The 13,115-nt window shown below is 41.2% G+C and overlaps 1 protein-coding gene across 8 annotated transcripts in view; it reads left to right on the forward strand.

Annotated features, from left to right (window-relative positions):
- dab2ipb (DAB2 interacting protein b) overlaps positions 1–13,115 on the forward strand; it is a 177,912-nt gene that overhangs the window by 104,724 nt on the left and 60,073 nt on the right. The window contains exon 1 of one of the 8 annotated variants that reach the window (XM_084935645.1): positions 11,849–12,343. The exons of the other annotated variants lie outside the window; for them this stretch is intronic. The gene's annotated coding sequence lies outside the window, so the exon portion shown is untranslated. Of the gene's footprint in view, positions 1–11,848; positions 12,344–13,115 lie in introns of those variants that run through there. 8 annotated transcript variants of the gene reach the window in all.

The raw sequence follows: 13,115 nt of genomic DNA on the forward strand, positions 1-13,115 counted from the left end.
ACATAGTTTTGAAAATCAATGCAGTTTCCAATCCAGGGCTGCAGGGGGTCTGGAACCAGTTCCATTCACTTTCACACCTACGGTCAATTCAGAATCACCAAGTGACCCCCGTCATGTATTTCTTTGGACTGTGTAGGAAACCCACGCAGGAATAGGGGAAAAACATGCATTTCAAACACTTGTTTTGATGAAAATGCTAAACAGTGTACCAATAAAATGAAATGAGAAAGCTATTTCAGTTCAGTTTTATTACATTTAGCGCAAGTTCACAGCATCAGTCAGCTAAGGGCACTTTATATTGTAAGTTAAAGACCCTACAATAACCCCCCAACAATCAGACAGCCCCCTGTGGGCAAGCACTTGGCAATGGTGGGAAGGAAAAGCTTCCATTTTAACAGGAAGAAACCTCTAGCATAACCAGGCTCAGGGAAGGGCAGCCTTCTGCCACGACCAGCTGAGGGTGAGGGGAGGAAGACGGAACAAAAGACACACTGTGGAATAAAGTATTAGTGTATTAATAACTAACAATTAAATGCAGAGTGATGTATAAACATATAGTGAGTGAAAAGAAGTGAGTGAACTGAAGGCTCAGTGCATAACAGGAAGCCCCAGCCATCTAGACGTATTTCAACATTACTAAGGGAGTATTCAGGGTCACCTGATCCAGCTGTTTGTGGAAAAAATAATTGCTTTTGGGATTCTGTTACTGTTGTGGACAAGAGATGTACAAACAGCTTTGGAGTACTAGCTTTGTATGTGTGAGTGACAATAGATAAATATGGATTTTCTTCCATAGCGACAGTTCAACCTGTACATTTGGTTAGTATCGAAAAGAGCATTTTAAGGAAGTCCTACTTTTCTTTTTCCACAGTCTGGGCAATTTCCCCTTCTAATTTAATAAACATTCAGTCGTCTTTACCTTTTTGATAAAGCCAAATTATGCCTATGTAGCATCTCCTCTCCTGCTAGTTTGGTGTTTCTGTTGTGGCTGCAAAGCTCATGGGTGTCTGCATTAGAGTATTGTGCACACACTCTAACAAAATTTATGTCACTCTGACCCTAGCTGTGGAAAGTGCATCACTAGCTTTGGACTTGAGTGCACACTTATTATCAGATATATCTGCTGAATCAATATTATGTACTCATTTCTCAATCTGCACCAATTTTTGGCCAGCGGGTCTCTATTTCAGGCTGTTATCTGTACAGCTGCAAATGATACAATTTATTGCACTGACCTTACCACGCCCTTGTATGCCTCTTGTTGCTCTCCGCTGCTCTGAACCACCCCGAATGCTCTTCTTGTATCACAGATTATCTGACCCTTACTGCTGTAGTGGCTGCTCTACCATCTGATTCACACTGACCTTCCCTGGACACGCTGATGAATATCAAACCAACTGCGATGTGTGGGCTTTTAAAGTTTCTAGTAACGGCAGAGTGCCTTGCTTGGATCACGCGGTTGATATTATCAGATATGTTTGGGGGATCTTCTACATTATACAAAGAATGCTTCTTTGAGATTAAGTCATTATTTAATAAGTCAACAGGCTATGCTTGGTTTTATCGGTCTTGGTGTTTTGTTTTGTTTTTTTTCTATTTCCCTGGTAAACAGTTGGTGGCAGAAATGTGCAAAATATGTGCCAATAAAAGCCACCAAATTAAAAACTAAATAAATACAAATGCACTTACATCAATTTCATCAAATGCACCATTGTTAGACCTCAAGGTTGAACAGAATGCAATGTCATGTCCCTCTTTTCTGACTCTCTCTGCCCTATCTGCTGCTTTTCTCCTCATTGCATCATGTTAGATGTCACTGGCCGGTGTATTTCAGGGTCATTTATATATTGTATGACTCATTAATTACTCAAACAGGTGTGCGTGTCTGTGCAAGAGTGTGTATCTTAGATCTCATGAAATCCAGTCATACCCTTTACATAAATGTATTATTACACACACACACACACACACACACACACACACACACACACACACACACACACACACACACACACACACACACACACACACACACACTCTCTCTCTTTCAGGTACTGCAATGATTCTTCCAGCTTCCTTGAGTGCACCCAGATCATTAATGGCATTATTGCTGTCGAGAGTACTAACCCCCTTCTTCCTGTCTATCTCGCCTCTTATCGAGTACAAGAATAGTTGTCTTTGTGGATTTCTGCCCACAGAAAGGGTTGATTGAAATGCAGTGATTTTGATTATGTGCTTGTAATCTGTGCCCATAATTTTATGCATATCTGCGTGTGTGTCTTTGTGTTTGGCTAACTGCAGTCCTTAGTACAGTGGCACCAGTGAGTGAGTCATGGTTTTTTATAACACAGCAGCCTCTTTTCCCATCAGTCGCAGACTTCAGCTCTGAATATTAGCACACAAATAGAATAGCTGAACTGATTTCTAACATCCACATTTGTCTTCCTGTTTCGTGCCATGTCTCTCATCTCTGCATATGCTGTAGTTATGTTTACAGCACACATGATGCTGTAGCAGAAAGGGACAAATACTGAACTAAATATAAAAATGGGTTTACATAATAAAAATGTGTTCAATTTGGGCTTGTATAGTAGCACCAAAATAGTGACTTTGACTCACTAGTACTTAATATACAGTCCCATACCAGAGGACTATGCAACCTTGTGGAAAACTAATTGCATGCTTAATTAATTGATAGCTTGTAGAACTGTCTTTAGCAGCAATAACTTGAAGTAATTGTTTTCTGTGTTACTGTATCAGTCATCGTGGAGGGATTTTGGACCACTCTTCTTTACAACATTCCTTCCACCACAGCATTTCAGTCAGGTTGAGGTCTGGACTTTACAAGACCTTGATTCCTTTCTTTTGTCAGCGATTCTGTTATACATTTGTGCGTGTGTGTGTTTGGGATTATTGTCCTGTTGCGTGGCCCAATTCGAGCCAAGCTTTAGCTGTTTGACAGACGACCACACATTTGACTCTAGAAAACTTTGAATATCTCGGAAGAAATGAATAAATAAATAAAATGACATATTTAATTTGTGTTTACCACACACTTTTATTCAACTCATGGGAGCAGGGATGTCAAACTAATTTTATATTGTAGGCCACATAAAGGTGTGGTATGAATGGCAGTGCAGGTGGAGTGTTTACCAACAGAAAAATCTGCAAATCCTATGAACATTTTAGTTGAAAATTCAAAATCTATGCACTCCTTCATATTTTCCAAAGCCTTCCAGCAGGCCAGATCTTTGCCAGGCCGATTTTAGCCCCTGGGCCTCATGTTTGACAGCCCTGCATTACAGGCATTTCTACATTTTTAGGAATTTATCGGGTCTATAATGCTATTGCTCTGTAAGATATAATAGCAGGGACACTTGAATCCTTTTAGACATTCATGTAATGATCTCATATTTTGTTGCCTTTTAAACAAGGCACTTGGTGATTTGGTGGTTTCATGAATGTTATATGAAGCTTTACCTTTGATCTCTTGATTCAAGTGCCCTGTCATTTTTCCATAAAACGGTAGTAGTGTGAACAATGGCAGCTGCTGCAGGTGGGGCTGTGAGAGTGTGAGAGAGAGAGAGAGGATGATGGAAAGAGTGCGGCATAATGGGAGAGAGATATCCATCCATAAATCCAATAAAGTGATGACATTTAGAGTTATTAAATTCTGTAAACATTCCCCAAGTGGTCTGACTGTAATATCCAACCTTCTCTCGAGCTCCTTCCCTTTCTTCCTTTTTCCTTTTCCTATCCCCTCTTCACATCTTACTCACTCACTGACATTCAGTTCTTGCTCTTCCAGCATTGAACATCTATCAACCCCTGACATATTTGTATATGCCATCTTTGTCTTTGACTTTCACTTTTCTTTCTTTTTCTGTCCCCATTGCCCATTGCTCTCATTTGTCCCTCTGGCCCTCTCTTACTTCCTGGCTGGTTTAATAGTGTTTTTCAGCCACTAAATCCAGCCCGGCACCAATCCGGTCATTAAGTGATGATGTGACGAATCCTACTTCCAGGCCTAAAGTAGTCTGCGTTTAATATGGCTTTTGTGTTGTTAACATGTTTAATGTTTTGTATTTTCTTCTATTTAATCTCAAAAAGCTCCTAAAACAGTCAGTGATCACTGTTGACCTCCCTCGGCTTTTATTACCGCTAATCATTTATTTAAGCTCAGTTTTTAAAACCTTAGGATGTAACTACAGCCCAGCCCATGCAGCAGTATATGAATGACTAACCTCGTATTGTGGATGGATTATCTCAGTTGTTCTCCTGACTGAAGTTTAGTCCTTTTACAGCATCCTGCCACATTTGTTCCTGACCACCGAGAACACTCACGTTAACTTTTATCGAGTGGAAAAAAAGTTAGCTTGTTTATATTATGCTAATGTGCTCATGCACATCATTATATACCAGCTAGCCAAACTTCAGTAACCCTACAAACGTCACTGCTGTTTAGTTTTCTGTCTTCATTTATGTTGGAAGTGATAACAGAGCTGTACGTTTTAATTTGTTTCCAAAACCCCGCAGTCAGGACATGCTATATTGTGTTTAGATAGAAGCTAGCGAGCTAACTTCCTGCTAACTTCTAACTCCGTTAAATGTCATAAATTCCATTTTCATGGATGCCTGGATGTTAAACTCAATTGTTACACCTGGTAGAGCAGAACGCTGATCATTTTATTAAAGATGAAAGACTTTAGACAGTTTTTCAACTCTCAGTAATGCCATAGTGATCGTTTGATATATGGACCTGCAGCAGAGTTTAGGCCCAGACACGGCTAGTGACGTCAGACTTAACGACCGGATAGGCTTTCCCACAGATCCTTTTCTATAGTTTATACTACTAAACCAACCAACTAATTCATACCTTGTGCAAAATTTACCAACTATATTCCGCCTTCCTCATTCTCCTTCACATGCTTTTTTGTTTATTGTTCCTATTATTCAGGTTTCTGTGAAAAAGAAAAAAGAAAAAAAAGCATTGTTATCTTGTTATGTGATCTAATTCATGCACTCTCTGACTCTGTGATCCAAAATGTCGATCCAGTGTTAACTGATGATTTGGTGCACAGTGGGTGCATACAGATGAAGAATAATGGCTTGGAAACTGTCCAGAGATAAAGTAATGTATTTAGTAGCAACAACAATCAAATGCTCAGTTACAGATTTTTTGCCAAATCTGAAGAATCGACAGCAGTGCTTTAATTATGTTCGTTGCAGTGGTATAATTAGACGGGAAAGTTTGCGTCTCTTTCCTTCTGTCTTTGGCTTCCTTCCCTTTTCGCCATCTGAATTTACAACGCATCAATGTGATTTGGTGCAGATGAAACAGAGCAGAGTAATAATGTGCCTTACAGAGCAGGCTTCACCCGCCACTGTGCCGTATTAAGCTGTGTCCCAAACAGCCTGAATGACGCCATCAATAGTATCTCAAAATGTCATGCCTCTCATTTGATGATGATGATTACAAGACTTCATTGTACTTCTTTCTTTCGAAAGATAGAATGGAGATTTTAATAATTTTAGAGTCATGCGATGATATTTTGGTGCTTAGGCAGGTGCAGATGAATCAGAAAGGTTGATTAATCTCGTCTTCATTTGCTTCAAGGACAGACATGGCTATTCAGTTTTGAAAGTATAACACACAAGTGGTTTACTTTTTTCTGTTTCAATGAGAGACTAACAAAACAAGTTTTCAATTGATATTCAAGGCTAGAACACTGGTATACAGAGTTCTCGAAGTACCTTCATTACTTAAACTCAGATAAACTTAATCTTCTGAATGAGGCTGCTGCTGGTTACTGGACTGCTCTTCCAGTAGACCATGCACTCTCACAGATCAAATCAATGTAAAAGCCTTTAAAAATGCTGGTCCAACACACTGAATAATCATGCACAGCACAAGCTGGATTAAGTAACCAGGGATTTGTGATTCATTAAGCAGTACAGTGACTTGTAGAACCTTCTTTAAAAGCAATCCATCACCTTTTTCATACCTGCATTTTAGACTTTTGGGCCCCCATTAGCAGGTCATGCCTTGGCATTTGAATTGGCCATTCAAAAACATAAATTTTCTCATTATTATTTGACTATTCAGTTGTTGATTTTATCCATTCTTTTCCAAGGTTTAGGCCAGGGTCTTCTTCCTTGAAAATTCATTATTCCATCGGTAATAACGAGGTGTCCAGGCAGTGAGACAGCAAAGCAGCTACAGAGCATTGCGCTCATTCCACCATATTTGATAGTTGTTGTTTTTTCTCCAAGCATAACATCTTCCAAAAAGTCAACTTTTGTTTCATGTGTGCACAGAAATAAGTGATGTGAAACATCTTGCCTACAGGTGTAGAGCAATGATTTATTTATTTTTATTTTTCAGAGAACTGAACTGTAGACACCAGTATTATTCTGTGGTTTTACTTATAGCAGAAAGAAGAACACGGATTTGTGGGTATTCACCGAGTGTTTTGACTTTTTTGGTAACATTGTGAAGTAACAGTCGTGAATTTTCACCACTTGCAGACAGTTTATTTAAATGCAGGTTCATGAACATTTCCAGCTCTGCACATCTGTCATCTCACAGTTCTCCTAAGGTTCTGTGAAAGCTGTTATAGGGGAATGGTCCACACCAGCAGAGCTTTCTTTTGAAAAGCAGACTTGGTCAGTAAGCAGACTTTATATACCTTTTATTCATAGAAAAAGCCACGTCTTCAACCCACACTTCCTATCACATTTTTTAACTGAAATATCTGAATCCTAGTAGATTTTAGAGAGGTCACTATTGCAGATGTTTTACATTCTCTATCCTGCAGCATGAGTGATTTCATGTGTAACGTCAATGCAGATCAAGTTTGAAAAACCATGATCTTCAAAACAAAGGTGCCATTATGATAGGCACGTGTCAAATTTAGATTCAGCTACGTTTCTGTGAAGTGTTGGTTGCTTTATTATTGTTCATCAAGTCATCCCAAGAGCAATTCTTGTGGTGTTTACAATTCTGTGTTGTTGACACCTGCCCAGCTGGTGGGTTTTCGTGGCTTGGTTGATGTTTAACCCTGCTGGGTCTTCTGTGAGCTCAGGCAAGCATGACCAAGGGTCTCTACTCTCTTTTATTCTCTCCCCGGGTAATGAGCTGTAATGGATAGTGCCTTGGGCGTGACAGGAATACCGAGGGCCCCATCAAAGCAGCGCCCTGCACATCCCGCTTAAAAGACTGCTCAGTGCACATGCAAGCATTCATTTACTCATTAATTCCTTCCTCTCTTTAGTTTAAGCTGGCCACAGGCTTTTCAGTTATTTATTAAGAACTGATATAAATCCGTACCACTATGAGAGCATCACTTTCTGCGCATATATGCAATTAACGCATGATCATACAGAATCTCATGAGTGACACAAAATTCTGAGTGAACTGTAGGAAGAGACGTCAGATAAACTTGTGCTCCGTTTCTCTCCTAGGTGTAAGTTGCGCAAAAAACTCAGCTTTCCATTGGTTACTGTGAATCTTGGATCAACCAGTCCATCTTAAATCTGCCTTATGTCCTCTTCAGAAACCATCTGCCTGCTTTTGCATAGGTCGCCTACCAAAACAACTTTGATTCCTCATGTGGGGGGGTCGAAGCCATGTTAGCATCTTGCTCTCTTGGTCATATTAGCCGTTCCAGAGCAATTTGCATGATTTGGCAGGACGTGTTATCCTGCTGAGGTGAAGTGCTGTTGTCATGGCGGGATGCAGTGCTCGGTCTGCAGAAATATTTAGGTGCATTACAGATGTCAGCCCAAGGATTCCCAGCAGAGCACAGGGGTTTCCAACAAGCTTATTCATGCTATTTACTTTACCTGTCAGTGTTTTTAATGGCTGCCTTGATTTAAACTTGGTGTGACGCACAGGGCTCTATCAGTGTAAAAAAGAAAAAGTCCAGCCTTTTTAAAAAGCTCTGAATAGACATAATGCTTGTTCAAAAAACAAAACAAAGGGTCCGAAAGATAAAAGAATCACTACTTGGCAGACGGTGTTACATTAGCATGATCGTTGAATCATTCAAACCATGTTTTGTGCAGCGTTTTATCCATTCATACATCAGCCTCTTTGACAGGGTCAACATTTTTATGTGTTTTATCTTTTGTAATTTTCGTATCGAAGTGCTGTTTGAATTTTTTTTTTTTTTTTTTTTTAATAAATTAAGTGTTATAAAATGCGTTCAGAAACCTTGGTGTGCCCAAAGCACTTCAAACTTTGATTCTCCATTGATGAAGCTTGATGGGCTCCCAGCGTGCTTTGTTATTCACCAATCACTGAGCCTCCTTCAGACGCAGCTTCATCAAGGTCAGACTGTCGTTATGTATGGGTGTGTCTACATTAAACCCCTTGACAGAACGGAAATGAAGCCAGGGTTACAGTAACTGACGTTGTGTTACCCTTTATTTTTTTATTATTATATATATATATATATATATATATATATATATATATATATATTTAATCTTAACCAATATGCACATTTTTATTCTCCTTCTGTTAATAGACATGTTTTACACTCAGTTGGTAAATACTATTGCTGCAATATTTATCTCGTAGCTCAAACAGAATTAAACTCTGCAAAAGAGAGACAGCAAGAGAGGAGATTGGCATATGTGGTGTAAAAACAGCTCAGCTCTGATGGTGCAGTCTGACCTAGTTAGAAACAAAAAAAATTTAACTACCAAGTGTCCTAGCAGCCTGTTTGCACCTCTGCCTGCTCACAGCTCCATCTCTTGAGTGCAGATGGGCATTTCAGGTTCACAGAATGCTCACCTGTCACCGCCGTATTAGATAACCACAGTGAAGCAGCTTTTTTTTTTTTCTCTTTTAGTTTAGTTGCTTACAATTACTTGCAAACTGCTAGACTGACTTGAGCAGTGCGGTGCACGCTGATGCAATGAAATGCACCATATTAACGTAATGAACCATAAATATCGAAGTGCAAGGCAGACGCTGAGACTCCTTCATCAGAAACTGTTTTCGGAGTGCTCTTACTGTAAAGCTGGATTGCGCCTGATTCAAGCTGTTGGCTTTCCGTTGTCCGCTCCTCACACTCGGACTGAAATCGTGTTGTTTTTTTGGTTTTTTTTGTATGGGAAAACAAAAAAGAAAAGCTGTATAGTTTTTGATTGCTTTGCCTTTGTTTGCAATTCCGTTGCACTGTGCTGCATTGCAAAGATATTTTTTTTTATCCTCATATTCGGCGTTATTTTCTAAGGCTAAGTGTTTATATCTGGTTTGGGGAAAGCAGATGATATATTAGCCACCCAGCACTTAATTTTGATGGAACTGCTTGCAATTTGAGCTATCAATCTGGTTCTCATCCTCACTCAGCTGCTACCTTTGAAAAAGATTTGTTCAAAGTGCATCTGTCTGCATCTTGGGGAAAAATAGCTTATTTGATCATTCCGATTCTAAATGGAGTCTTGAGGAAGAGGGTGGTGGCGGTTAAATGTTGGCGTTGGCGGCAGGAGCTTAAATCAGCATGTTAGAGGTGCAGCTAATTGGTCTGATAAAAAAAGCATAGTGATTGGTTTGTGTGTGGGAAGAGAGAGGAGTGGTAGCTTTAGGCTTACCTAATTGGATTAAGCGAACCAGAAAGGAGTTGCCGTGTAGATTTTCAGCTGATAGGATAATAGAGCGAGGCGGTAAAATATACGAATGGACAGGAGCCCAGAGGCACCGCTAAGAGGAAGTTATAAACGCAGAAGCCTTCCTAATAAAGGCCTCATTAAGATCAGTTAAGAAAAAAGATTGATCTTCAAAAGCGCCCGTACTGTCATGGAATTACAATTACTCTGCCACAGTTATATAAAACATTTTTACATAGTTTAAATCAGCAGGAATTTGATGAATAATTATCACTTCTTTTTGGAGGAAGTGGGAATGCATAAAAATGTTTCTGCATAAGAGAATGCATGAAAACATGTTTTCTGTAGAGCTGTATGAATTGATCCAAAGATTTTAATAGCATCAATACCAAAGGTAGTATTGTTATTGAATCGATATTAATGTGATGAGGGATCAATATTGTTTCAGTCCTATAGGTTCAGTATGTAGCCCACTGAATTGTGTTCAGTTCTCTTTTGGAAATGAAAATGTCAAATATGCACTATGAAAAATGTCTGAACCTTTTTGGTTTGACCGCCATGTTTGTTTTATTTATAGCCTACAGCACATTAAAACAACAGAAGTTGAGCTTAAGTGCTTTAGAGACAGAGGCAGGTTTACGTTCCAGTTCACCAACAAACTTTCAGAATACGCAAAAAGGTGTAAAAATCACAGTGATTTAGTGGTCAGTAAAATGTGGAACTTAATGATGATTCATCTCATGAATCGTGATCGCTCTCCCTTACATGCTCTGTCTTTACAGCTTAAAACCATCAGCATCGGTTTTAGTATCGGCAGTAATGGCCATGTATTTCGTTGGTATTGGAAGGATACCAAAATTTGCAGCACAGCACCAGTTAGCTGCTATGCATGCAGTTTCATCATGACCCCCCTCCTGCAGCATCGCTGGATTGGATTGCTCTCACTGTACGAAAGAGCAATTAATCCACAAACAACAGCTGGCTACGCTAAATTATAATTTAATTTTAATTGCAACTGTTTGCATTTAAGTGTGGCGAAGAACCCGTTGTCGTTGTTTTTGTTTATCTACGGTATTTTTTTTTTTTTTTTTTACCAAGTGTATTTACCATGTATGCACTTATTCAGAAAAGTAGACAGAATCTCTGCCATAGGAAAGTCCCAACATTTGCAGATTTAAACTAACTTGGAGTTTCATTTGAATTGTTTTTATCTTGTAAGTTGAAAGATCTTGTTAGCTCGTGTTTTGGAAGCGGTCATGGGGTGCTGAGATACTTGGTGATTTTAAAGCCAACAGTGTGTCTCCAGTGCTTTTGTTTAGAAAGGGTGTGGAGCTGGAACTGTATCTTACTTCACACCCTATTGTGCAGTAATTTGCTTTATAAATGCACGTGTGTGTGTGTAAGTGTATGTGTATGTCTCATGTGTCTGGGAGTATAAGGGGTAAGGGTGATGTCATATTTGATGACATCATTGCAGACGTGCGGGGAGTGCAGATTAGTGGCCGTTGCTCTTTCTGAACCAGCTCTCCACAGCTGCCCTTCCTTATCAGTACGCCCGCCCAGCCCTTTATTTCCTCGTGCCAGCTCTGCCAAAGTGTAAGCTCTAGAAATAGCAAACCCCCCCACACACACCTCCTCTCCTCTTGCAGTCTTACCATTCCAGGCTTAAATTGAGCATGGCAAAACCCTCCTGCCCACTTTCCAACCTCACTACTACCAACCCTTTGGCTGGCCCCCATCAGTCAAGTCACTTTGCCAAAGCTGAGCTTCAGCCACATATGTACAGTGTTTATCTGTCTGAGTTCCAGTACTGAGTCCAGGTCTTCCAGCTGATCTGAGTTCACTGTAGGCACTCTGGAGCTGGTTGGCACCACACACATTTCTCACTCCTCTCAGTCCCAGCAACACCGGGTGGGGGGGGGGGTCAACAGCAGTGGCTTAAAGAGAAAGGGGCACACCTCACACAAGAGTTGACAGGACAAAGAGCACACATACAAACTCCCCCTGGAGCCACACAGGGGGCAGGGCAAAGCTAGGCTGAACTACACACACATGCACACACACACACCCACGCATACAGGCACTCACACATCGCACGCAGGCTCCTCCCTGTGCAAGGAGACAGAGACGGGAGGCGCAGTCAATCACTGACAGAGGAGAGAGAGAGAGGGGGTTAAGCGGGAGTTGCTGAGAGGGGGGAGGGACAGGCAGAAGAGGAGAGGGGGGAGAAATCTTCATCACTCCGAAATCCGAGTCAAGTGTCAGGGCGCCTTTAAATTCGTTCATGCGGAGTGAAAGAAATAAACAGAAAAGGAAGAGGGAGTGCGTCCCATTTCAGAGACAACACAGGAAGTAGGACATGCTCTGTGCAGGGTGAGGAGGGAGAGAGGGTGGGAGATAGGCAGGAGGAGAGGGAGACCATTGTAGCGCTCATTCCCCACCCCTCGCCTTAAAGCAGCAGCAAGAGGAAAGCGAGATGTAGTCAGGGGAGAGAAGGAGGGAAGAAGAAAACCCACAAGTAAGGAAGAGGAGAGGCAGGCGACGGTCCGCATCGGCAGCAATGGGGGGGGAGAAAAAAATGGAGCTCTGAAATCGCCTTTACCCTCATCTATCTCTGCCTCTCTCTCTCTCTCCTTTTTTTTCTCCTCTCTTGTTCTGACTCAACCTCGGTTTCTCTCTCTCAATGCCTGCCTTCGATTGCTCTGTGAGATTCTAACAATGCCGGGTGAGTGTTATCCTGCTTTTCTTTCTTTCTCTTTCTCTCTCTCCTTTTATTTGAAACATGTCACTCGCCACCCTTTTTGCACGTCGGTTTACGAACTGTGAGATTATTTTGCTGGGTGTGAATGTGCGGCAGCGAATAAGGAAAAGTGGTGGACCCTGGTCTGTTAGATGGAGATGCTTTATTAAAGACTGTTTATGCTCTTCTGCCTCTCGGTGCTCCAGCTGTGCTGTTCTCTTACTTCTTTCCTTTCCTGTAGCGGTGAAAATGCAAGAGAGGGTGCTTATGATCACACACACACACAGGCGCACATACACACAGACAGACAGGCACACACACATGCACCCTGCGCACTTTCAGGACTCAGTCATTATTATGTAATTGGATTTTAACTCCCAATTCAAAGTAGTGCATTTGTTATGCGTGAGATCATGTCGAACGCCAGACATGATCATGAGAAGATGTTCTTTTTTTGTTTTGTGTTTTTTGTGGCAGTTGTTTGGGAGTGCTTTCCACATCCTAATTGTGGTACCATCACACAAAGCTGGCCTGTGTGACAGAGGGCAGCCAGCTAACGCGAATCAGATGACTGGGCCACGATGTGAGGTCAGCCTGCCAGTTTTGGCCGGCAGCTCTCAGTCCAAGTCCCATGCTGGAGGCAATTAGCAGTCGGAGAGGTGTGTGACAGGAGAGTCTGCGAATTCCACAGAGCAAAAGCTTCTTTTTTTCCCTGTGTTGTTGCAACATTGCAATGGCCACGCAAGTGGTTGGCAAT

Source organism: Perissodus microlepis, chromosome 7, assembly GCF_051167445.1.
Source record: "Perissodus microlepis isolate ML-2025 ecotype Zambia chromosome 7, ASM5116744v1, whole genome shotgun sequence".
Classification (NCBI taxonomy): domain Eukaryota; kingdom Metazoa; phylum Chordata; class Actinopteri; order Cichliformes; family Cichlidae; genus Perissodus; species Perissodus microlepis.